This window comes from Lepisosteus platostomus, chromosome 3 (genome assembly GCF_059453375.1).
Source record: "Lepisosteus platostomus isolate fLepPlt1 chromosome 3, fLepPlt1.hap1, whole genome shotgun sequence".
NCBI classification, from domain to species: Eukaryota; Metazoa; Chordata; class Actinopteri; order Semionotiformes; family Lepisosteidae; genus Lepisosteus; species Lepisosteus platostomus.
Window position 1 is genome coordinate 73,872,706 of NC_142613.1, and position 23,232 is coordinate 73,895,937.

The window sequence follows — 23,232 nt, forward strand, 5'->3', positions numbered from 1 at the left end:
CCAGAGAGTTTCTGAAAAAAAAATTTCAGATAGGACTACAAAACTACCCATCCTAAACCTGACTTTGGCCCAAACATCCAGCGCTGAGCTTTAAAATTGTCTAAGTAGTGTGTGAATCCTAACCCTAATCCTACCTGGGGTGTCAACAGAGCCTTTCCGCGATCGATATCTGAGCCTCTCTGGGCATCAGATTTTGAAATATTCTCCAAACCTAAAGGTATGAGTGGGAAACAAGACCATTTATCAAAGCTCTTGCAATTAAGTGAGATTCATTAATGCTTGATGACAACTTTTGATCCGAACGACTCAGTTTCGGGACACAAGTACCGCGTGGTGCACAGCGCCACCCAAACTGTAAAAGTTTTGGACAAGGACAGAATTTGGACGTGCGCGGCGCAGAGACGTGCAGAGAGACCTTTTGGTGGGCAGTGGCTCAAAAGGGGAGAATGGGCACTTTCTGGGGCATTGGAGTATCCTGGACATAAATCAGTGCCCGCTTGTATTTCTGTGTTTTTTTAATTTTACAGGAAGATTGGATGTGACTTCAGAGGTACAGTATTATAATATTCACAACCATGGCAAAAATGGTTGTCCATAATTGCAGATTATGTTTGATAAACAGACAAGATATTACACCCCCCTTGCTGGGCATATACTTTATTTTCCTGATATACAGTAACAAGAGGACAGAGCAAATAAAAGAATTACCATCTCATTACGTGTTCACATGATAGCACACAAAATCAGATTTTTTTCCCCGAAAAGTGTCTATTGTGGGACAAATATTCAGGAAGCCGCTAGAAATTATCATCTGGTATCATTTTTTTTATGTATATCACCATTCTCTCTTGTGCATTAGACTTTCAGCAAGGAAAAGTAAAATTTTTATGATCCAGAACCATGAAGTACAAGGTAAAATTGTTTTATACAGTATATACTATGTACTAAGACATCTCAGTGACAAAAACAAAATAATAATAATAAGGAACAAGTGATAGGTTTATTCCATGCTGAAAAGAGAAGAAAGAAAACACAACGTTTCGGCCGTGGAGCCTTCTTCAGGTGTGAGAAAGACAGGGCAGTCACAGCTTTTTGGAGTCAAACCAAAAAGTCTAAAACAAAACCTTTAAAAAAAGCTCTAAGAAGTTTATGGTCTTCAGTAGAACAGGTTATCTTAGAACTTTTGATCTGACTCAGTGTTCGAATACACTTCCTGAGTGCTGCAATATACAACAAAGGTGGCCAAAAGTCTCCAAAAATAAGTTTCAAATAAGAGCAAATAATCAATTTTGTCCTTATGTTCCCTTGGGACCCAAACTCCAGCACTGAGCATAAAACATGTCTAAGGAGTGTGGAAATGCTAACCCTAACTCTACGTGGGGTGTCAACAGAGCATTCCTGCAATCTGTGTATGAAGCCCTCCAGGAATTAGATTTGCAAATGTTCTTCAAACCAAAAAGTACAGTATGAGTCTAAAACAATCAAAACAAATAAAAAGCTCTTGGAAACTGATGGTCTTCAGTAGAACAGGTTTTCTTACAACTTTGTATCTGACACAGTTTTCAAATACAATTCCTGAGCGCTGTAATATACAATAAAGATAGCCAAGAGTCTCTGAAATCAAAAGTTATAGATTGGAGCAAATTATCACTTGTCCTAATGTTCCCTTGGGACTCAAAATCCAGCAATGAGTGTAAAAACTGTCTAAGTAGTGTAGGAATACTAATGCTCACCCTTGCTGGGGCTTCAACAGAGTGTAACGAACTGCCGACATACTGTACAGGTTGTAGGAGCTGGTTGCACCATGGTGACGGCACTGTCCTCTACTCCCCTGGACATAACAGGGATGTTGGCCGCCCAGACTGACAAAGGCCTTCTGTAGCTCAGCGGGCAATATCCCTGTTGAGTGACGCTGGAGTCCCAGGTTCAATCCTGAGGCAGGGGACGAACTGGGGCAGGAGCGGCAAGGGCAGAAACCCCAAAGAACCCAAATTCGCTACAAGAGCAGTCCTGAAATATGTCTCTAAAGCCCTCTAGTCATGAGATTTTCAAATGTTCCTCAAACCAAAAGGTATGAGTCTAAAACAATCAAACGATTGAAAAAAGGTCTTTGAAACTGATGCTCTACAGCAGAACAGGTGCTCTTACAACTTTGAATCAGACTTAGTTTTCAAATACAATTTCTAAGCGCTGCAATATACTGTACAACAAAGGCAGGCAAAAGTCTCAGAAAAAAAAGTTTCAGATTGGAGCAAATTATCACTCGTTCTAAAGGGACTCAAAATCCAGCACTTAGCCTAAAAAATGTCTAAGGAGTGTGGAAATGCTAACCCTGACACTAGGTGGGGTTTTAATCAGATTTGAAAAGGTTCCACAAAGCAAAAACAATGAGTCTAAAACAATCAAAACTGTCACGATTATAGTCCCTCCTCCTTAAGGGTGCTCCAGCCCTTTCACTTCAGACTTAATTCTGTGCACCTGACCCCTTTTCCCAGCCCACCTTAAAAGCCAGGCGCTGACGTTCATCCTGACTCTCCATCGGGTTTCCGCACCATGCGAGTCCGGGACCTGGAAGCGCCCGGTGCCGGTCCGCCGGTCCGCCGGTCCCGACCCGGTTCGTGTTTTTAATTCCTTGTTTGGATAGATCTCCTGGCTATGGACTTTCTTGCGTTTTTGGATTCCCTCCTTGGATTACTTTTGGATTGTTTGCCTCGGCCACACCCCCCCCCGTGCACCAGCGCACTTTGGACACGCCCCCTGTTTTCAGTCCCGTATTCCTGCATGTCTTTTTCCTAGTGTTTCCCCACTTCTTCGGATTGTGTCATCCGCATGGGGTCCGGAAAGAACTGTTCGTTACAAAAACCATTGGGGAAAAAAAAGCTCTTGGAAACTAAAAAGAATGCAACTTATGATTAAACCTCTCTCTCTAATCCGGATGCCACAAAATAAATGGGAGCCTAACCGTCTGTTCTAAAATTCACCCACTCAGCAGGAGAGGCTATTTTAACCGTATGATTTGTCACTCAGGAAAAACTACAGAATAGCCAGTTCTCTTAACAAGGTTCAGATTCTTAGCTCCAAGAAGGTCTTTTTGGCACACGCTTTGTGTTCTGTGTTTTTCTGTCTCCTCTCTCTCTGGTGGTCTCCCCTTTCGCCTCTTTCTGTTGTTCTGTCCTCTGTCTTTTATCCTACACTTTTGACACTTTTAATCTACAATTAACTTACATTTTAAATTACCCAGAACTTAATTAGCTAAGGTAAAGCAGAAGCTTATTTTGATCAGTGTTTCCATCACTGACCACAACTAAGTAAACACCACTTGGTTTGAAGCTCGAGGAAGTGGAAATATTGACACTAGTTTGGTGTCTAAATTCTTAGAGACCCTTCCATTGTCACCTACTGTGCCTCAGCCTGTACCAATATCAATCGGGAGTAATAAAAATACAACAGCATATAGTGTATGATCTGGCTAGTGTGATGGGTTCATGTAAATTCAATTAAATTCAACTTTATTTGTCATTTTGCTTACATGGGTGCATAGTATAGTGAAAAGTGTTTCCCATTAATCTCTCAGGTGCAGGGAGGACAAGACAATAGACAGTAATTCAATAACACTAACAGTGTAAACAACAGTATGTTGCCAGTGCAAAGTTGTCAAAAACTGTGCAAATATGCAAACTGAGAAAAGTATACAAACAGGACAAAACAGTGCAAAAATAATACAGCGATTAATAAATAGTACAACTAGTAAAGTGTTAAGTACAATTTCGGCTTCTATTCAGTTGTCGTGTATGTAGTGGTGTAGGAGTACAGTTGTTGTGGGTACAGGAAGAAGTGAGGAGAGATCATAGTATGATGGGAGGGAGTGGGGGCGTCACCAGCTTGATGGCTCTGGGGAAGAAGCTATTTTGGAGTCTAGTTGTGTGTGACTGGAGCGTCTGGAACCTTCTACCAGATGGTAGAGGAACAAACAAGTTATGACTGGGGTGAGTGGGGTCAGACATAATTTTGGTGGCTTTTTTCAAACTTCTGGTGTAGATTCTGGTGTAGATTTCCTGGATGGGTGGTAAGGCACTGCCGATGATGTGTTGGGCAGTTTTGACCACCCGCTGTAGTGCCTTACGGTTGGATGCAGTGCAGTTGCCAAACCTAGGAATTTTAAGTTATTCACCATCTCCACCACAGTCCCTGGCAGTACAGTCGTGGGTGAACAGGGAGTAAAGGAGTGGGCTGAGCACACAGCCCTTAGAGGTTAAGGGTAAGCGTGTTTGAGGTGAGGTTGCCAATCCTGACAGTTTGGGGTCTGCTGGTGAAGAAGTCTACAGAGGGTGGTATCTAGACCTAGAGCACCGGGTTTGGTAGCAAGTTTTATGGGTATGATGGTGTTACCAATACTGAGCTAAAGTCAATGTACAGCATTCTTGTATACTGTAGGTGTTCCTTTTATCCAGGTGGGTTAGTGTGGTGCGTAAAGCTATAGAGACTGCATCCTCCGTGAAATAGTTTGTGAGATAGGGAAACTGGAGAGGATCGAGTGTTTTGGGAATGCTGGCTTTAATGTGTGGAATAAGTTTTTTAAAGCACTTCATTACGATGGGGGTGAGTGCAATACGGCGGTAGTCGTTCAGGCATGTGGCTGCTGATTTCTTTTTTGTACTGGCACGATGGTGATTGTCTTGAAGCAGCTACTGTAGTTACAGTGACCTGGGCTAAGGACAGGTCAGTACAGACATCAGCTATCTGCCAGGCACATGTTCTGAGCACCAGGCCAGGGATACCATCAGGTCCAGCAGCTTTTTGTATGTTCACTCTACTTAGTGATTTCCAGACATCTACAGTAGCTTGGACAGTGTTGGGGGTGGGGTGGTAGGGGAGTCAGTGGTCCAGGTGGTTGGTTCAGGGTTTTGAGCTTCAAAGCGTGCGTAGAAGGTGTTAAACTTGTTTGGGAGGGAGGGGTCAGTAGCGCTTACAGGGCTTGTTTTGTTCTTGTAGCTCGTGATTGTATTTATGTCTTGCCACATGAGTCGTGGGTTAGCGTTGGTGTTTTATCTGGGATTAGTACTGTTTCTTGGCAGATTTTATGCCAGCTCTTAATTTTTTCTTTGCCACTCTCCGTTCTTCCTCATTACCAGATTTGAAGGCTGCATCATGGGCTTTGAGCAGAGAGCAGATCTCAGTGTTCATACAGGGTTTTTGATTTGGGAGTTTGTGTATCTTTTTAACGCTTGTCACAGCACATTTGCTGATGTAGCTGGTGACAGATAATGCATATATGTCGATATTGGTGTGGGTCCGTGGGAGGCTGCATCTTTGAAACACACTCCAGCCTGTGCACTCAAAACATTCCTGAAGCATTGATTCTGCCCCTTTGGTCCATGTTTTTACAGTTATAACTGATGCCTTGGTGCGTTTGAGAAGTCGTCTGTAGGCTGGGAGTCGGAACAGAGAGATATGGTCAGATTGTCCAAGAGGAGGGTGAGATACTGCTTTGTAAGCACCTTGTACATTAGTATATACATGTCTAGTGTGTTGTTTCCTCTGGTGGGGCAGTCAACATGTTGCTGGTAGCTAGGCAGGACTGATTTTAGATTTCCCTGATTAAGATCGCCTGCAATAATAAAAGCACCATCAGGGTGTGCTGATTCTTGTTTACTAATAGCTTTGGATAGCGTTTTGACTGCTCCCTTACCATTAGCTTGAGGAGATATGTACACAGCGGTAATAATGACCGACGTGAATTCCCTTCGTAAATAGAAGGGTCGCATTTTTACCATTAAAAATACTAAATCTGGTGAGCAGTGGATCGCGATTTCTGTAGCATCTCTGCACCATGCTTGGTTGACATAAATACACAGACCTCCTCCCTTGTTTTTATCAGGGCGGAGAGTTAAAAAATCGTTCCGCTGAATGACAGTGCAGCAGTCTTTTATTTCCTGGCGAGTAGTGAGCCTGAGTTTTGTTTCGTCCTCTCCCGGCGGTCATGGCCTGGCGGCTCCGTGGCTTCCGGGTCCGTGGTGTGAGGATGGACCAGCTGATGTAATCCAGGTCAAGCGAACTGAAGGAGAAATAATAATAATAATAATAATAATTACTTACACTTATATATCGCTTTTCTGGACACTCCACTCAAAGCACTTTACAGGTAATAATCCACCACCACAAGTGTGCAGCCCCACCCGGATGATGCGACGGCAGCCATAGTGCGCCAGAACGCTCCCCACACACCAGCTCTCAGTGAGGAGGAGAACAGAGTAATGAAGCCAGTTCACAGATGGAGATTATTGATGATTGGTAAAAGCCAATCCCAACAACAAATCCCTGCAGTTGTTTCTGATGTCCAGTAATGTCTTCCGGTCGTAGGAGATGTAAACTTCAGTGTCTTGAGTAAATATCGTGACATATAACATAAAAATAACAAACAAAAAGCACCATTGTTTGAGAGCTAATAAAGCCTCTCCATGCGCGCCGCCATTTTTGGCTTGTAGCACATGCCATCAATGTGACATGTTGGTCACGATGGATTTTTATTACGTCAGATTAATTGTATTTCTACAATCCCAATTATCCAATATTTTACTCCTAAAACTGCATCAAGAAGAGATTTTGAAACAAAAATAATATGCAAATACAGTATATATACAATATATTGTAAGGCCCTCGCCTGGTGGTGAGGAGGAAGCGCCCCTAGGCGCTCGTAGTACCGCTGGGCATGCTGGGAGTGGTAGCCGGGAAGAGTCTGAGGGTCAGCACGATGACCAGCGGCTGACCCTACCTGTGTAAATAATGTCCTAGTAATTCTAGTGCCCTGTGTAGTCCTGTAAAAGTAGAGTGTGTTGTTAGGTAATTACCACCCTAAATGTGTGTACGTGTTCGTCAGTCTCCTCATGTGTGTGTAGATCCTGTGTTTGGTTTTGGTGTGGTTGTAAAATAAAGCCAGTGCTTGGTTAATCGCGTCTCCACTGTTCTTTAGTTCTGAAAAAGAACCTGCAAACGCTACAATATCATTGTACAAGTACATATATTGCATAATTATGATAAAGGTGTTGTTAAAATTAAATAACGTAATTTCACATGCTTTTGAAATGTTTAGGTTATAAGACTCTTGTCAGCATGTAAGCTGCTCATTAAAATGTTTTAGGACTTGCCTTGTAGCTAAAGCATTGCTAAAATCAAATATTAAGTGAACTCAACAGGCCAATTGCTTAAAGAAACAGAGAGTGACCTAGAAATGTCCATGCCCATCTGTGCACATCTATACTGTGCAAAAAAAGATTTAACATTCAAATGATGGGCAGAGTTCCAAATAAAATAATCTAGTAGACCATGTAGTTAAGCACACTTTTAAAAACTGTGAATATAAAAGATAAAAGAATAAAGACTACATTACCTGCAAAATCAACTAACATCACTGGCTACTGAAATAATATCTAAATTAACGTTAATTGCATTTTTATTCTATAGCAATATAAAGCAACAACATACATATAGACCTGAATATTTACTGAAGTACTAAAATTATGATATACATGTATGACAACACTTCAAGAGTGTTTATACAGTAACAAATACAACTTTTATGATTATTTTATACCTGTGTGCAGTGTATACTCTAAAAAGGCTTGTATACTTGTGCTCCACTAATTCGGATATTTTTAATGAATATATTCTGAATTAGTTGGGTAATGTTAATAAAATTAGAATTACTGGTGATTACCAATGAGACCTGGAAGCCTTAATATCAGATTTCAGATGTGGTCATATTATCATGAGAATCATAGACATCTTCTTTCTACACCTTGCACTGTATAACCTTTTCCATATGCTAGTGTGAACAGTGTGAACAGAAAGCTAGTATCAGCATTCCAGAAGACATTTTTATTATATAAAATAAAGAGGTCTGACATAATTCATAGGTTTGTTATTACAGTGCTAAGCAGATGTTGCAGCAGAAATTATCGCTGAATCGATTTTATCAGCATTCCTCAGCTGATTTGAGCTGCAGAACGTGTGAATTAAAATATCAAAAGAATCAGATTTATTTTAGGCATATTACCCTGCTATTTATTGCACAACTGACAGGAATGGTAGAATATTGAATAAATGTTTTGCAACTCTTTTTAAAGGGTTTTAAAGGACAGTGTATTTCTGAAAAAAGGTTTGCAATTTATGCCATTTATTTTTCCATTTAAAATCTTCAATTATATTTATTTTGTAGCCTCCCAATCTGCAATTGCTTAAGTCTCAGTTTACAGCTCCAATCCCTGTAACTCCCGCTACATTACCTTTGCTTACCGCCCTGTCTTTCTCACACCTGAAGGCTCCACAGCCGAAACGTTGTGTTTTCTTTCTTCTTTTTTTCAGCATGGAATAAACCTATTACTTGTTCCTTTGCTGCCTACGCATGCTGACGCAGCTACTGTACCTACCTGAACTTCTACAACAAACCAGGATTGTGACTAAACCTCTTTTAATTTAACTTGAGACAGTTTTGTTGACAACTACTTACTTGTTAACTATGCATGCAGATCACGTTGGAACATTTCTGCAATGAAACGTCTGCTGCACAACCAGTATTTACAGTATTTGCTCATACATCACATTACACTAGTCATTGTGGTGACTAGTGAGCAGAAAGGGCATCACATTGCAATTTGTGGGAACTCAAATGTGCGTTTACGAAAACATGGCAACTTACAGTACTTTCGCAAAGTTCAAAATTTCGTACTCAATTTGAAATTTGTAAATTTCTTCTAAATCATTAATGAATTTGTTTTGTACCAAGATTTAATAACCGGTCTGAGAAATTGGGACTGCAGTTCCCCTTTAAGGAAAGGATTTATCCTTAAGACATACGTGGGACTCCTTTCATGTTGGGGGAAAAGATGTACAGAGGCACAGGAGTGCTTTGGATCAAAGAAAATACCAAGATGATTTGTAAAGGTATAGAGAATAGATTAGAGAATTACAGGGAAACACCGATAGAGAGATTGGAAGAGGGAAGAGAAGTAGAAAATTTATTCAGACTGAATTTGAAGAGATATCTCTGAGACAGTTATATAACTAATCATTTAACTATAAGATAATTATCAGAGCTTTAAGAAGGAAAAGGGAGAGTAGGAGATGCAGAAACAGATACATGTGACCCCGAAACACAGAGAATGAAGATGATATCCAAGTACTGATGCTTGAGGATCACTGGGAAAAGTGAAGAGCAAGATCAAAGAAACTCAAAACATGAAACATGGGAGGACAATCAAAAATGTTAGGAAGTGAACAAAGTAAACCAATTATATAAATATAATTATAAATCAACTTCAGAGAGAAAAATGTGAAGTATGTCTTGGTCAATACTGTCAAAAGCTGAGAAGTCGACAAGGCATGCATTATTGCAAGACTTACAGTAGTAACAGAATAAAACAGTTTCAGTGAAATTGTGGACTGTGTTTGGCCGAGAAAGAAGTGTTCAGAAATTATGGAGAAAGAGAGTAAATAGTTGATAGTGACCTGCTTGCTCAACAGATTTGGAGAGAAGAGAAGTATAGAGATAGGCCAAAAGTCTTCAGGAGATCTGGGATTGTTTTATTTTAAAAAAGGTTAGGTGACAAATAGGTGATCTTACAAAATAAGTCAAAATCCATTGAATGCTTTTATTTTTCCTGGGAAGGACTGGGAAGGGTAACTAGAAATGTGTCCCATGATGGATTATGAAATAATCACCATTTGGGGTGGAGAGAGGTTTTTTAAAAGGGGGCTGCTTCTTATAACAAAGGGAATGTTTATTTCCACTACTTTTAACGAGGGAATTGGTGTTCTGTTCCTCTTCATTTCAAGCACAGACACAATTCCGTCACTAAGCAGTCATTTATGCCATTGAGCTACCAAGTTAAGTTCAAGTGTCAGGAAAGTAATGATTACAGCATGTTAGGAAAAATCAAGAAGGATTAGAAGGATAACGGCTTTAAAAATATAATGGAGTTTTGTGCTTCCTTGGACTTTTCAGAGGGTAAAGGACACAGCAGAACAAGAAACCGATTTCTAAATGAGTCAGTTTTACAATGGTGCGTTTGTGCGGGGATGTGGGTAGGGAGGATTGTGACATCATTGAACTATTTCAATGACCTTCACACATCTGCAAAATGAAACAGAGGCACACGTCCTATTGTGACACTCATCGCTGGTGCCATCCTGCACCATGACAGTGCATAGCACCATAAGGGCTACAATGGAGTGCTTTTCTCCACCCACGTTACAATGTGGATCTAGCACCAAAAGATTTCCTAATCTGCCTAAGTCTGCGTAATCAACATAAAAAAGCTATAAATGACAGGAAACCATTTGGCATATCTATTGTTTGGAAGTAGTTTATTTATTCCAGGATCCCATTCAGTTATTCCTCCAAAGAAGCCAGGGCATCAGCTTCAATACTGTGACTGGATATCTTTTTCCATACTCCGCCACCCATAGGATAAAGACACATACTGTACTTCCATGTCGTACCCACTCACTGTTCGTCCTCTGGTTTGTGTTTCACACAAGAACTTCACTGAAGAAATCCACTTGGTTGACTTTGTCAATGCCTCTGTAATTTATAACATCCCATTACTTTTTATTTAGATAATATGATCTGCTGTTCATTTAGAGCCCTTTTAGAAAGTAGAGCTCCAAGGCTGGAACTTCATAGCAAAGCACTAATTGTCATGCAGACATGGCCCAGGGAACTTTTTATTCCGTTAAAAAAAACAATGATTTCATTCCAAAGTCAACTTTCATTCAAAGACTTTTGTAGCCTTGGGAAGTGGATGTGCAGAGGGATTGGACTGAAAAATAATGATACAGTACGTGCAGCATGTATTTCACAAATATGCTTTATTTATTATCCATCCATTTTCTAACCACTTCATCCAATTGTTACGATGCGTCTTTCAGGGTCCTATGCAGACAGCAGAATCCAGAAGGGAGTGAACAGACACGGGGATGAGACGAGGAACTGGGCTGGTAGACGAACAGGGGGGCGTGATGAGTGTGCACTGGTGCTCAGGGGGGCATGGTCCAGGCGAACAGATCCAAAGGAGTCCAGGGGGAAAAAGTCCAAAAGTCCAAAAACCAGGGAATCCAAATGACAACACGACAAAGTTAAAAACCGGAGCAGGATCCGGTGAAGGGTCGGGGAGATTAAAAAGGGTAACGGGACCAGGCGCTCCAGGTCCCAGACTCGGCTGGTTTGGGACGCCGATAGGAGGTCTATGCCCTCGAACCACGGACGTAGGGTGACTCGGTGGTAGACGGGCCTCGGGGCATCTGTGTTCCAATGCAGAGCCCGGAACAGAGTGAGCGTCTGGCTTTTGGAGGGAGGCTGGAACAGGGAGCAAGTGCACGAAATCAACTAAATTGTGGAAGAGCCGGAGCACCCTTAAGAGGGAGGGATTACAATCGTGACACCGATTCAGGGTTGTGGGGGAGCCAGAGTCTATCCCAGCAAGCAATGGGCACAAGGCAGGATACACCCTGGACAGAACGTCAGTTCATCCCAAGGCAAACGGACACAGACATGCAAACATTCACACCAGGGCCAATTAGCCTACAGTTCCACTATGTTTTTGGACTGTGGGAGGAAACTGGAGCACCCGCAGGAAGGCCATGAGAACTCAGAGAGAACACACAAACTCCTTGTAAATGGCACCCCAGGTCTGGAATTTATTATTTTTTTCTTATACACGATTACTCAATGTGGTAAAATGTGATTGCAAATTTCTGAAAGCAATGCCAGGTATCTACCAATGTGTTCTGAAAAACATCCATGAGGATGTTTAGCATAAGCAGAAGCATCAAATTTGTTTCTCTGCTACTTAGTTGATACAAGGCTGTAAATAAACTGCAGCTCATGTCATCTAAATAAAAAGTAATGGGATGTTATTAATACCGTTGTAATGCAATGGTCCGAACAAAGTTTCCATTTTCAAATTCGATTATTATATGATATTTGTATAACAAGCCAAAGCACCACTGCTGTAACATGTTGAGAGATGAAATTCTGGGTTGTATTTTATTACGCTGACCAATCAGCTGATCGGGTTTAAAAAAATACATATTATGAAAAATGCTAAGATCAAATATATATTTTTCATCCATGCTCAATTTGACAGTTGTCCTTCACTGAATCAAAGACACTGACATGACACATAAAATGTACTATTAAGATTAGAAATGTGGTTGTTTCTATACAGTAATCGTTTCACTGCATACTCAGGCGTGTAAAAACTGTTTGAAGAAACGAACACTACCAAAGATGTTACCTGTCTGGAGACCTGTCCCACTTCCTACGTGAAATATGAGATATACAGTAAATGCAATTTCAGTTTATAACTATCTAATCAAAACTTAAAAAAATACAATCAGATATCATGTTATAAAAACAGCACGGAATAGCATTCCAGCGACTCGATAAGGCAACCCTCTCCCCCGCATGTTATCTTGTACACACAACTGAGATGTACTGTAGTGCTCAACACCTTTTCCTTTAACAGGCTTAACCATTGCCGCTTAAAGGCAGAATGTTCCTTTAAAACGATGCGTGCTCCTCGTGTGTTTAAGCTCTTCGAAATTCTCCATCGCAGCATGTCGGCTTCTCATTGAGATTGTTCTGTTTCAATGCCATTTAAGTGAAAGTGACAAGACGCCACTTCCCGCACAACGTGTACACTGCAGCAATACTATGGGTCTCGGATCAGCCGAATCTCTTTTAAAATCAGCTGCAGAAAGAAAACATTACCATCATCGAAAACATTTTCACGCCACGCAGAAACGAACGAGATTCGGAATGGATGGCCATCTCGGGTTTATCGGAACGATTTCTCTCTACAAAGATAAAAGATACGGATCTGTTTTATTTGATGTCAGTCCTACCACAGGACGGTGAGTTACTGGACTTGTTATTTAATGTTACCACACAATAGCACTACCCTGCAGTGCCTTACCTTCACCTGGTTTTGTTAAATTAGAATACGGATTACGAGAAATTAAGCGTTTTCTTCAGGTGCATTTTGCATTTAGAAGACTGTGCTTCACCATGCATGAAAATGCCCTTTGTTGTAATTCGCCTGATTTATTATTCATTGAATGCGACTGTTTCTGAGAAACTGAGTTGGAGGAGCATAAGGCAGTTACTGTATATCTATGCCGGGTGATGCAAGTGTAAAAATGTTATAGACGACCAATTATTCTTATTATGGACAATACCTGTATACAACGAAATGTTTAAATATAAAATAATCGGCATGGGCTATTCGTGAATTTAAAACGTTATTTAAAAAGGCCACCACGAAATACCAGAAATGACCTTAGTCCCCAACGAAAATTTGTCTTCAGTTGTCTTCTCACTACCAAATAGACGTACGTGGGTCCTTTCCACGTTTCTGTTGCACGTTGGCTGTAAAATAAAACACTATCGTGATCTTTTAAAATGTTTCGAAATAGGATATAAACACGGTGTTACTTCAAATCATTACGTGATGCTCGAATTAAAGAATAATTAGTGTGACTCAAAGATTTTACAAATATCAAAGAAGTGGACAGGTTGCTGGCTTTTTGCCAAGGGGTTAGACACGACCGCTGATGTCATTTTGTATGAGATCAGGTAGTGTTCACGGTGCGGAGACTATTTGGCATACCACCGCAGAAGATGTATTGTAAAATAATTTGCCACAGAGAAAACGAAACATTTCTAGAATACGATATTGGAGTTATTCTGTCTTTAATAGCATGTTTAATTTTGATGTCAATACCACTATGCTTCGTTCAGAACTTGACGTGGTGTGTTTTTTTTTTTGCGACTGCACAACGTGTTCAAAGACATCTCAGTACCTACAGTATTTATCAATCTTACTGGTATTAGATTAAACATCACTAATATTTAGATTAAATATCACGTTTAAGCATTATCTTATCTTAATATTACCTTAATATTACGAGATGTCTTCGTTCCTAATGTCTTGTCTTTATTGCTTTGTCTCACGTGAAATAATAAGCTCAATATCATATATAGTACATTACTATACTGTATATCGTCAACAACATTCTGAAATTGTCTTGGTATTTTTTCACAATGTACCATCAAATAGAGTTACACACACAATCCTTATATCGAGATATGACGCTACTGCATAAAGAGGTTCTTTAATTTACTGTATACTCCTATAGATATAAAAAGACCTATTAATAAAAGATAATTAGATGTTTCAGAGAGTGATAGAAGAACCAAAAAATATTTGACCAGATAAAAATTAAAACAACACGAAGATAACAGCTATAATTATACACTGTATACGTAATTTACAGTACAGTATGTGTACCATGGCATACAGTATTTTCACCTAGTGTTTTATATATTGAGTGAAAGATGTTGCAAAGAAAATTGGTTTGTTATATACAGTATATGTGCCTGGAATAAATTAACCAAATATATCCTGTATGTTATATGTACTTTAATGATGAGATCTGTGTTTAAAATTTAGTTTTGTATATGTACATGCACAACCTCTTAGCTGTCCCAAACACACATCATCAGTTGTATTCAACAGCGTGAGGCTGCCCCAACTTTATTGTTTGACTGCTCCATTTTTCACAGTCTAGTGCAGACACTCCTCTGTAAAGTCTTCTCTTGGTTTTCTTCTTATTCATCATTTTATTTCTGAGCTCAACAGAAATAGACTGCGGCTTAACTGAAGTGAAGATATCTTTCTGGGAAGAAAGCTCCTTCCGTCTGGAGGTATTATTTAAAAAGCTATAGATAATCTTTTATTGTTGTTGACTACATTACTGTGGTGATGAGGGAATTCTTTTTAGTAACCCAGCCAGTCTTCCATCTCACTCTTTTCATTCTTAATGTTTGTTGTGAAACCTTAATACCACCCTATTCTCCAACTAGCTTGTGTCAGTATCTGAAGCATTATTCTATTTTGGCTTGGAAAAAAATAAGTATAAAAGCATCTTTGTTTAAAAAAAATAAGGCAGTATTTGGGGAGAATAATCCTATATATTTAGGTTGGAGTGGAGAGCAGAGTCATGCAAGCTACAAAGAATAAGTTGAGGTTAATTCCACACTGAAAATCAGAAAAAAGACACTTTGACTATTGAGCCCTGCTTCCATACACTGTCCTCAAAAAAAATATTGGGATAGCTAACTCAAAACTTACTTTTGTAATTAACAATTTGTATATGTAATCATGAAGTTAATATGAGTGATAAATACATTTAAATATACATTATATTTTAATTTAAGGTAATTCCATGCATACATCTGATCACTTTTGAACATAGAACATACTTGATGTTCTTCCTAGTGATTTCAAGAGAGTATTGGGGCACATTCACTTTTCAGCCTAAAGCCAATATTTGGTTGCATATCTCTTTTAGTCTGTGACTAATTGACCCAAACAAACTTTTTGTACAATCATATGAAATGCCTTATTTTACCACATTTTTGCTGCCACAGAGTTTCTGCCTGTAAAATAAATCTGGATTTAAATCCAGAGATTGACTTGGCCAGTGTAAGATGTTCCATTTGTTCCTCCTGATGAACTCCTTGGATGCATTAGCTGTATGTTTTGGATCATTGTTATGTTGCATAGTGCACCATCCAATAAAAATGGAAGCTTTTTCTTCTACATAATAGAGAATATGGTTCTACAAGTGAATTAACTCTGCTGCAACCAATATTAGTTGCATCAATATTAAAGATCCAATGAAGCAGTTCTAGAGGCAGCCAGGTATGGCATGACCTCCACTATGCTTCACAAATGAAGTAGCGATTTTTGGAGCATCTGCAGTTTCTGTCTTTTTTCCACATGTTAACCTTTTCATTATTTTGTTAAAGTTTTATCTTGGGTACATCTGCCTATAAAACCTTGTTCCAAAACTCACCTGGCCTTACCTTCGCACTTCTGAGTAAATTCTCATCTGTCTTTTCTGTTCATGGTGCTGATGAGAGATTTACTTCTCGAGGTGTAACATTTGTAATCTTGCTAATCTCAGTCTTTTGAGAACTGTGGATTTTATGTTGATGTTAGTATGCCTGGCTTCTGTGCTATGACTTACTTCTTATTTTCTTTCATCTTCAAAATGACCTGCTTTTCTTAAATAGAATATTCTTTGATTTTCATTTTGACTTTTGAGTGCAGTTTTCAAACATTGAGGAGAAAACAAAACAGGTTGATAGGATGTAATCAGCTCCTTCCTGTCTTCCTGAGACACCTCACCAACAAGAGATACCTACTGTATCAGTCAGTTGTCCCAGTACTTTTCCTCAGTGAGAATAAAGAAGTTGACACTGTCGGTTTATTTGAGTCAATTAGGTAGAAGTGAATTTATTGTATTATTATTAGTAATAAAGTAGTAGTAGCAGTAGAAGTAGTAGTTAAGCATTGTTGCCTTGCAGCACTGGAGTTTGCACGTTCTCCCGGTGTTCACATGGGTTTCCTCCGGGTGCTCTGGTTTATTCCCACAGTCCAGAAACATACTAGCCAGTCAACACAGAAGGTTAATTGGCTTCTGGGAAGTTGGCCCTAGTTGTGAGTGTCCGTGTGTGTCTGTGTCTGTGTCTGTGCCCTGGAATGGACTGGCATTGTGTCCAGGGTGTACCCTAACTTCTGCCTGTTGCTTTCCGTGACCAGCGCTGGCTCCTCCTCAACCCTGAATTTGAAGACGTGATTAGAAAATGGATGGATTAGTATTAGTTATTGTAGTATTGTTATTAATATTATTTTGGGAGTTCCTTGTGAAAATCCCACTTCAGACCTAACTGTCCCAATACAATATAAATCCCTGTGGTACTCGTCTGATTACTTCAAATCAATTTTAGCATTTATAGTTTCCCTGTACTCTCCATTTTCTCTTAACCAGTTTTCAATAAAATTATATGCATTACCTTGAATATATTCTCTCTTCTATTTAAGAATCAATAATTTACATGGAAAAAAACTCCTCTAACATTCGAAATATACCTTATTAGATGCTGTACTATATATCCATTACTATGATTACTTCTAAGGAACACTACATTAATTCTTTTCTGTTCCTCTGTTATAATATTGAGACCTTTTGTTGTTTATTTTATTCTGCATTGTAGCACTTATTTTGGTCTCCCTCCTTCTAATGTATCCTGTAAACATCTTCTAATGCATCCTGTTCTTTTTAGTCATTTTATAAAGGACTGTCTTTCTCCTTAATTTATTAAGCCATTTGGGTCTTGGCATTTTCTTATTTGATTTGCTTGTTTTTGTTACCAACTTGTTTCAAGCAGAATATTTTTTTTAAATGCTGCCCTACATTCACTGCCAGATTCCTTACTAACTTGTCCCTTTCTGCTTGTTTTATAATGTGTCTCTTTCCTTCAGACTCTGCTGTCATTAAATTGAAAACTTTTGTTTTGGACTCTGTACAGTTTATAAATATACTTCAAAACATGTCAAATTATTGTCACAATTGCTTTATTGTTCTCCCACCCCTGTTTTCCCTCCTCTGCCTTGAATGTTTGAAAATGTTAAATCACATTGATGAGGACCTCCACTCTCCTAGGTGCTCTGACACACTGAGTGAGAAAGAAGTTGTTACCTGTGTTTGCCATTTCAGTTTCAGCTGCTGATGTCCCTATTGCTTTTTTTCTGAACCTCTTTGTGACATTTCCCTTCATAGCCAATTCTTTCTTTACAGATATGTTCTGATTCCTTATTATAATTGTAATGACAATGTATTGTAATAGATCATCTGGATTTGGTGCTCTGTAGCATAACACCTGTTTTTTATGTCTATAATCCCCATAGGTTCTGAAACCATTTGAGATTCTGATTAATCAGGTGTTCCAAACTCTGGGCCTTTCTGTCTGTAACCCATATTTTCAGTGTCTCTTTAAATTGTTATTTTTTTTTAGATGTGATAGATGAATACAGTTACACATTAATTGGGTCGCTGTAATACTTATTCCAGGAGTAGGACCGTTTAGAATTTAAGAAAACATAAAAAAGGCTGGTTTCTGGACCCTGAGGACTACCGTTGGAAAACCTTGTCTAGGTTTAGTTCTTGTGCCTGTTTTATGATGTACTGTATAGTGCTATACTCCCTCCTTTGTCTTTTTCTCTGCATTTCTAGAATGCTGTATATCACTGGTTGCATTACTCACCAAGGCTCTCTGTTAGCCGTGCCTCTGTGATTGAAATTTCATCATAATTATTCAACTTAAACTGCAACAAGACTGAGATCATGCTACTTGGCACCTACCATCACATACTGTACATAAAGCCAGTGCAGCAACCATATGTGTGGATGGCACAGTACTTGAATTTCTATCAAAATTGAAGAATGTAGGGGTAATGTTTGACCCTGGTTTGGCTTTTGACCATCGTGAGTATTGTTAAAACATTCCTCAACCTCAGAAATATTGACACATTACGCCCTACTGTATGTTATCTTTGACTGTAACAGAAACTACAATATGTTCAGAATTTGGCAGCCAGAATTCTGACCAGTTCACGTTAAAGCGATCACCTTACACCTGTCTTGGAGTTTGGAGTTTTTGCACCGGCTTCCTATCAAGTTTCAAGTTGACTTTCAAAATCCTCATGTTCACCATTAAGGCCCTACATGAGTTGGCCCCTGTCCAATTTATTATCTGTCTGCTCCCCACCTCACTTTTGAACTTTCATTCGTCTGACTCTGGTCTTCTTTAATGTATGTGTCTCCAGCTCGTGTACATTCGATGGGCGACAGAGCCTTCTCCTGCTTCGCCCCAAAGCTCTGGCATTCTATCCCCAAGGATATCAGAGACCCTGAGTGCATTTGAATCTAGATTCAAAACCTTTCTTTGCAGAAAGGCTTTTATTTAATTAGTGTCTGTGTCTGCTCCACTTTCTAATGACTGTGTATCTTCTGCTGCATCTCAAACTGCTCATGCTCCTTATATGCTTATTTTGTCATTTGCTGTTTTTTTACACTTCTTTTCTGCACTCTGGGATGCTATACAGGATATAAAAAAATGTTATAAACTACCCAGACTTGTTGTTAAAACTGATGCCTTGGCTTTTTATAAGAAATAGCTGGAAGAGATCTTTGAATAGCTTAGCAATTAGCTAGTAGATATCTACTAGCAATCAAAAAAGCTACGTGGATTAAGTGGCCTCTTCTCTTTTTCGTGCATTTTGCACCCTTTATTATATACATCTGTTATGATTGCATGCTAGTGCAGTTCCTGGCAAGTGTGTATCTTGCTTGTTTTTCCCAAAGCTCCTGGCATTTAGGTATTAGTGCTTAATTACCTTATCCTTTGACATTTAGTTTTTCCCCTTAGGCTGTCTTTTTGGCTAAATCCCCATGCATCTCTTTTGCTGATTTCTATGATTTCACCCTGTTTGCTTCTAGTTTAAGTGTTTTTGAGATTGCCTATAAGTCATTGCCTTTAGGCGACAGGCATCCAGTTTATTCATTTGTAATCTGTTTTGATAGGTTTTGCCACGGAAAGGTTTCCAGTATCTGAGAAAGGTGAAGCCTGTTTTTCACCTCTATAACCACAGACAGGGTGCCTGAGAAAACCGCAGATTGGATTCTGCTGTTAGTATTTTCAAGTTTCAAGTTTCAAGTTTATTGTCATTACACTCATATACATGGTATATGGTATAACGAAATGCTATTTAGCTAGCTCTCGGACATAAGTAGTGCAAAGAGAAAAAAAACAACAACAACAACAACAACAATACAATTGTGTAGCAAAAGAAAGACAGAGACAACAGGCAGTGTGCAAAAAACAATAACAGACGATGTGCAAAAAAAACAACAACAGGCAATGTGCAAAACAACAAAAAGGTAACAGGTTATGTGCAAAAATATGCATCAACAGAATAAAATAAAGGGATAGAAATTATGGGGAGTGAGCTTTTGACATGTATGGTAGAGGTAGATTTTCAGTGTGTGTTTGGGTTTTTGGTAAGAAAGAAAGGAAGAGGGCACTGTGAGGTTCAGATCATAGGTGAGAGGTGAGGTGAGAGTGAGAGTGAGAGAGGCTGGGAATTTAACCGTTTGATAGTGTGGGGGTAAAAACTGTCTCTGAGTCTGGTAGTCCGGGCCTGAATGCTCCGGTACCGTTTTCCAGATGGTAGCAGATCATAAAGTCTGTAGCTGGGGTGTGTGGGGTCTTTGATTATGCTTAGAGCTTTCCTCAAGGATTGTCTGTCATAAATGTCCTGGATAGATGGGAGGGTAACCCCAGTGATGGACTGGGCAGTTTTCACCACCCGCTGTAGGGCTTTGCGGTCAGCAGCACTGCAGTTGCCATACCACACTGTGATGCAGCCTGTCAGTGTGCTTTCTGTAGTGCATCTGTAAAAGTTAGTGATGATCTGGGGACATATCTTAGCCTTCTTCAACCGTCTTAGGAAGTACAGGCACTGTTGCGCTTTCTTGATCAGACAGGTGGTGTTGAGAGACCATGTGAGGTCCTCGGTGATATGAACACCAAGGAATTTAAAGTTACTGACCCTTTCCACTTCAGTCCCGTTGATGTGGATAGGGGCATGTCCGGTTTGCAGTTTCCTGAAATCAACGATCAGCTCCTTGGTTTTGCTGACGTTAAGGGTGAGGTTGTTGTCATCACACCATGTTGTAAGGAGATTGACCTCCTCCCTGTAGGCCCTCTCATCATTGTCTGTGATCAGACCTACAACTGTGGTGTCATCGGCAAACTTGATGATGGAGTTGGTGTTGTGTTTGGCCTTACAGTCGTGGGTATAGAGGGAGTAGAGAAATGGACTAAGCACACACCCCTGTGGGACCCCAGTGTTCAGAGTTAGTGTGCCAGAGGTGTGGTTTCCAAGCCTGACAGCCTGAGGTCTGCCTGTCAGAAAGTCCCGAATCCAGTTGTATAGGGTGGTGTTGAGACCCAGTGCACTGTTTCTTGACTAGTTTCTCTGGGATGATAGTATTCCAAGGTCTTGGAATTGCTTTCATTTAATTTGTCCTACATGTGCAGAAAATAGCATAGATATACAAGATATTAATTTATTTGGAAGTATACATATATGAAATAATATCTAGCATACACAATGCAAAGCAACAGTGCACATAGATAGGGTGGGAATAAGGTGGCAGGGAACCCAGCTGTTACATTTTGCCCTCTGCATTTTCAGTACATTAATGTTCAGCCTCCTCTGGATGTATTCATACTGTATGTATTGCTCAATTCATTTGACTTTTAATCACAGTGGAATGCACTGATTTTGAAAGGCAACAGCTTCATAGTGTTCTTTTTCTTTTGTGCTGTAAATGTGGCATACAGTACAGTACTAAGCTTACTGAGCTTTTTAGCTACATGTCCCATAAAGCAGTTTACATCTTTTGCATAGTTGGCATTCAGTTGCTTTAAATAAGAAATATTTTTATTATTATTTAAATAGTAATAGTACCTTTATTTACTTTATTAATTTAATCATCTATAAAAACAACACATAATTTATACTGTTTTTATAAATGCAAACCTTAAAAAACAAGTTACAGTATTTCATAGTTAGGTGTAACGTGGTCACTGGATTTTTAAAAAGCTGTAATGACTAAGCATTAATCAGATCTATATTTTTTGTTTATAAATGTAATAGATTACAGTTTAAGTGTTCAATAAATTGTTTAATTGCAATACATTATAGTTAAATTTACCTTGGCAATGTGTTAAAAATGTAAACTCATTGTTAGAGATTTATTAAGAAACTACAGTTTTAAATTTCTTAAATTTTTTGATTGTGTAAAACTTCATATTAATTTTCCTTCGCTGTGTGTTCAGCAAATTATTTTACCATAATCTTCACACATTCAATTTATTAGTGGAGCCTTAATACTATATACTGTAGCATCACAAAGAACATGTAACAAAAAATAGCATCTGTTTGCCAAAGGAATTACTCGGGTTGTTCTGCAAAGCAGCACGGATGGTTCATGGAGCTCAGGGCCTGCAAACAATCCCTCTGGTATTTCAGTATAACTCCACATCAATTTTATATATTCTAAAATGTGGAAGTTGGCAGGCTGACGAGTCAAATTGCATGTGCAGTATTAATGAACAAGTAGCAATCTGGAAAACAGCCAAAGATAGCAAAGAGGTTGAAATAGTGAGGTTACATAGTTGTAAAGCTAGTTTTTTGAGAATAAAATTATCTTTATTGCAACAAAAAGAAAGCGTATGTGTTAAATCAGAACTTTGCAGGTCAGGTCATCATGCTCGGGGGTGTTCGGGGAGGTGTGGCCAAGGCAAACAGTCCAAGGGAGTCCGAGGCAAATCCATGAGTGTAGCAAAAGTCCGAGACCGGGTAATCCATCCTGACAGACAAACAGAGTTAAAAGCCGGAGCGGGATCTGGCGGAGGGTCGGGGGAATTAAAGGGGGTAACGGGACCAGACGCTCCAGTCCTGGACCCAGAAGGGCAGGACGCCGTAGAAGCCAATGCTGCTGAGTCGCTCCTGGACTCGCGGGTAGGCGGGCTTCCGGGCGTCCATCTTCCAAAGCTGAGCCCCGATTGGCAGGAACGCCAGGCTTTTATAGGACGGTGGGCAGGAACCGGAGGCAGGTGCAGGTGATGAGTACAGAACAAGGAAGGGCCGGAGCCTCCTTAAGAGGAGGCGTTTACGAGCGTGACACATGGCCTCTATAAACACCATAGAATTTATTAATACAATGACAAAATATTCAGTGCAAACTAACAAGCCATTTTATATGTGAGTCATTCTGCTTTGACAGAAATGGCGGATCTTTCACCCAGGGATTAAAAAGAAATTAATTAATTAAATGCATCAGGGTTAACATACTATACATTGGTTGTTACACTCATTCATAATTTAAATTAGTCTCATGTAATGAATTAGCATTCATGTTCTCAAAAACAAATCAATATTGAGTTACTGACATGAACTAAACTTTATCAAATGTGTTTAATTCTTAAGATTTCTGATGTGAACGTTGAATGTATTACTCATCCATAGCAACATTCACTGTTCAGGCTGTTCCATGGAGAGTTGGAAAGTCCTGGAGATATGGAACTGAACTGGAGTCATCACAGCTGCCAAGTCTTATTCTGCTGGCTTGGCTCCAAAGGAAATAGGATTAGAGTTAAGAGGAGAGGATTGCACTTCGATCGTCTTAAGTGGCTGTCCAACACTTTGTTTACGAAGTTTCACTTAGGTTCAGTCCAGCATGAGATGGCAGTGG

General features: G+C 39.5%; 1 protein-coding gene across 3 annotated transcripts in view; it reads left to right on the forward strand.

Annotated features, from left to right (window-relative positions):
- Positions 1-12,499: 12,499 nt before the first annotated feature.
- LOC148675440 (4-galactosyl-N-acetylglucosaminide 3-alpha-L-fucosyltransferase 9-like) overlaps positions 12,500-23,232 on the forward strand; it is a 39,626-nt gene continuing 28,893 nt past the window's right edge. For all 3 annotated transcript variants that reach the window (XM_088626781.1, XM_088626783.1, XM_088626782.1), the window contains exon 1: positions 12,500-12,912. The gene's annotated coding sequence lies outside the window, so the exon portion shown is untranslated. The remainder of the gene's footprint in view (positions 12,913-23,232) is intronic.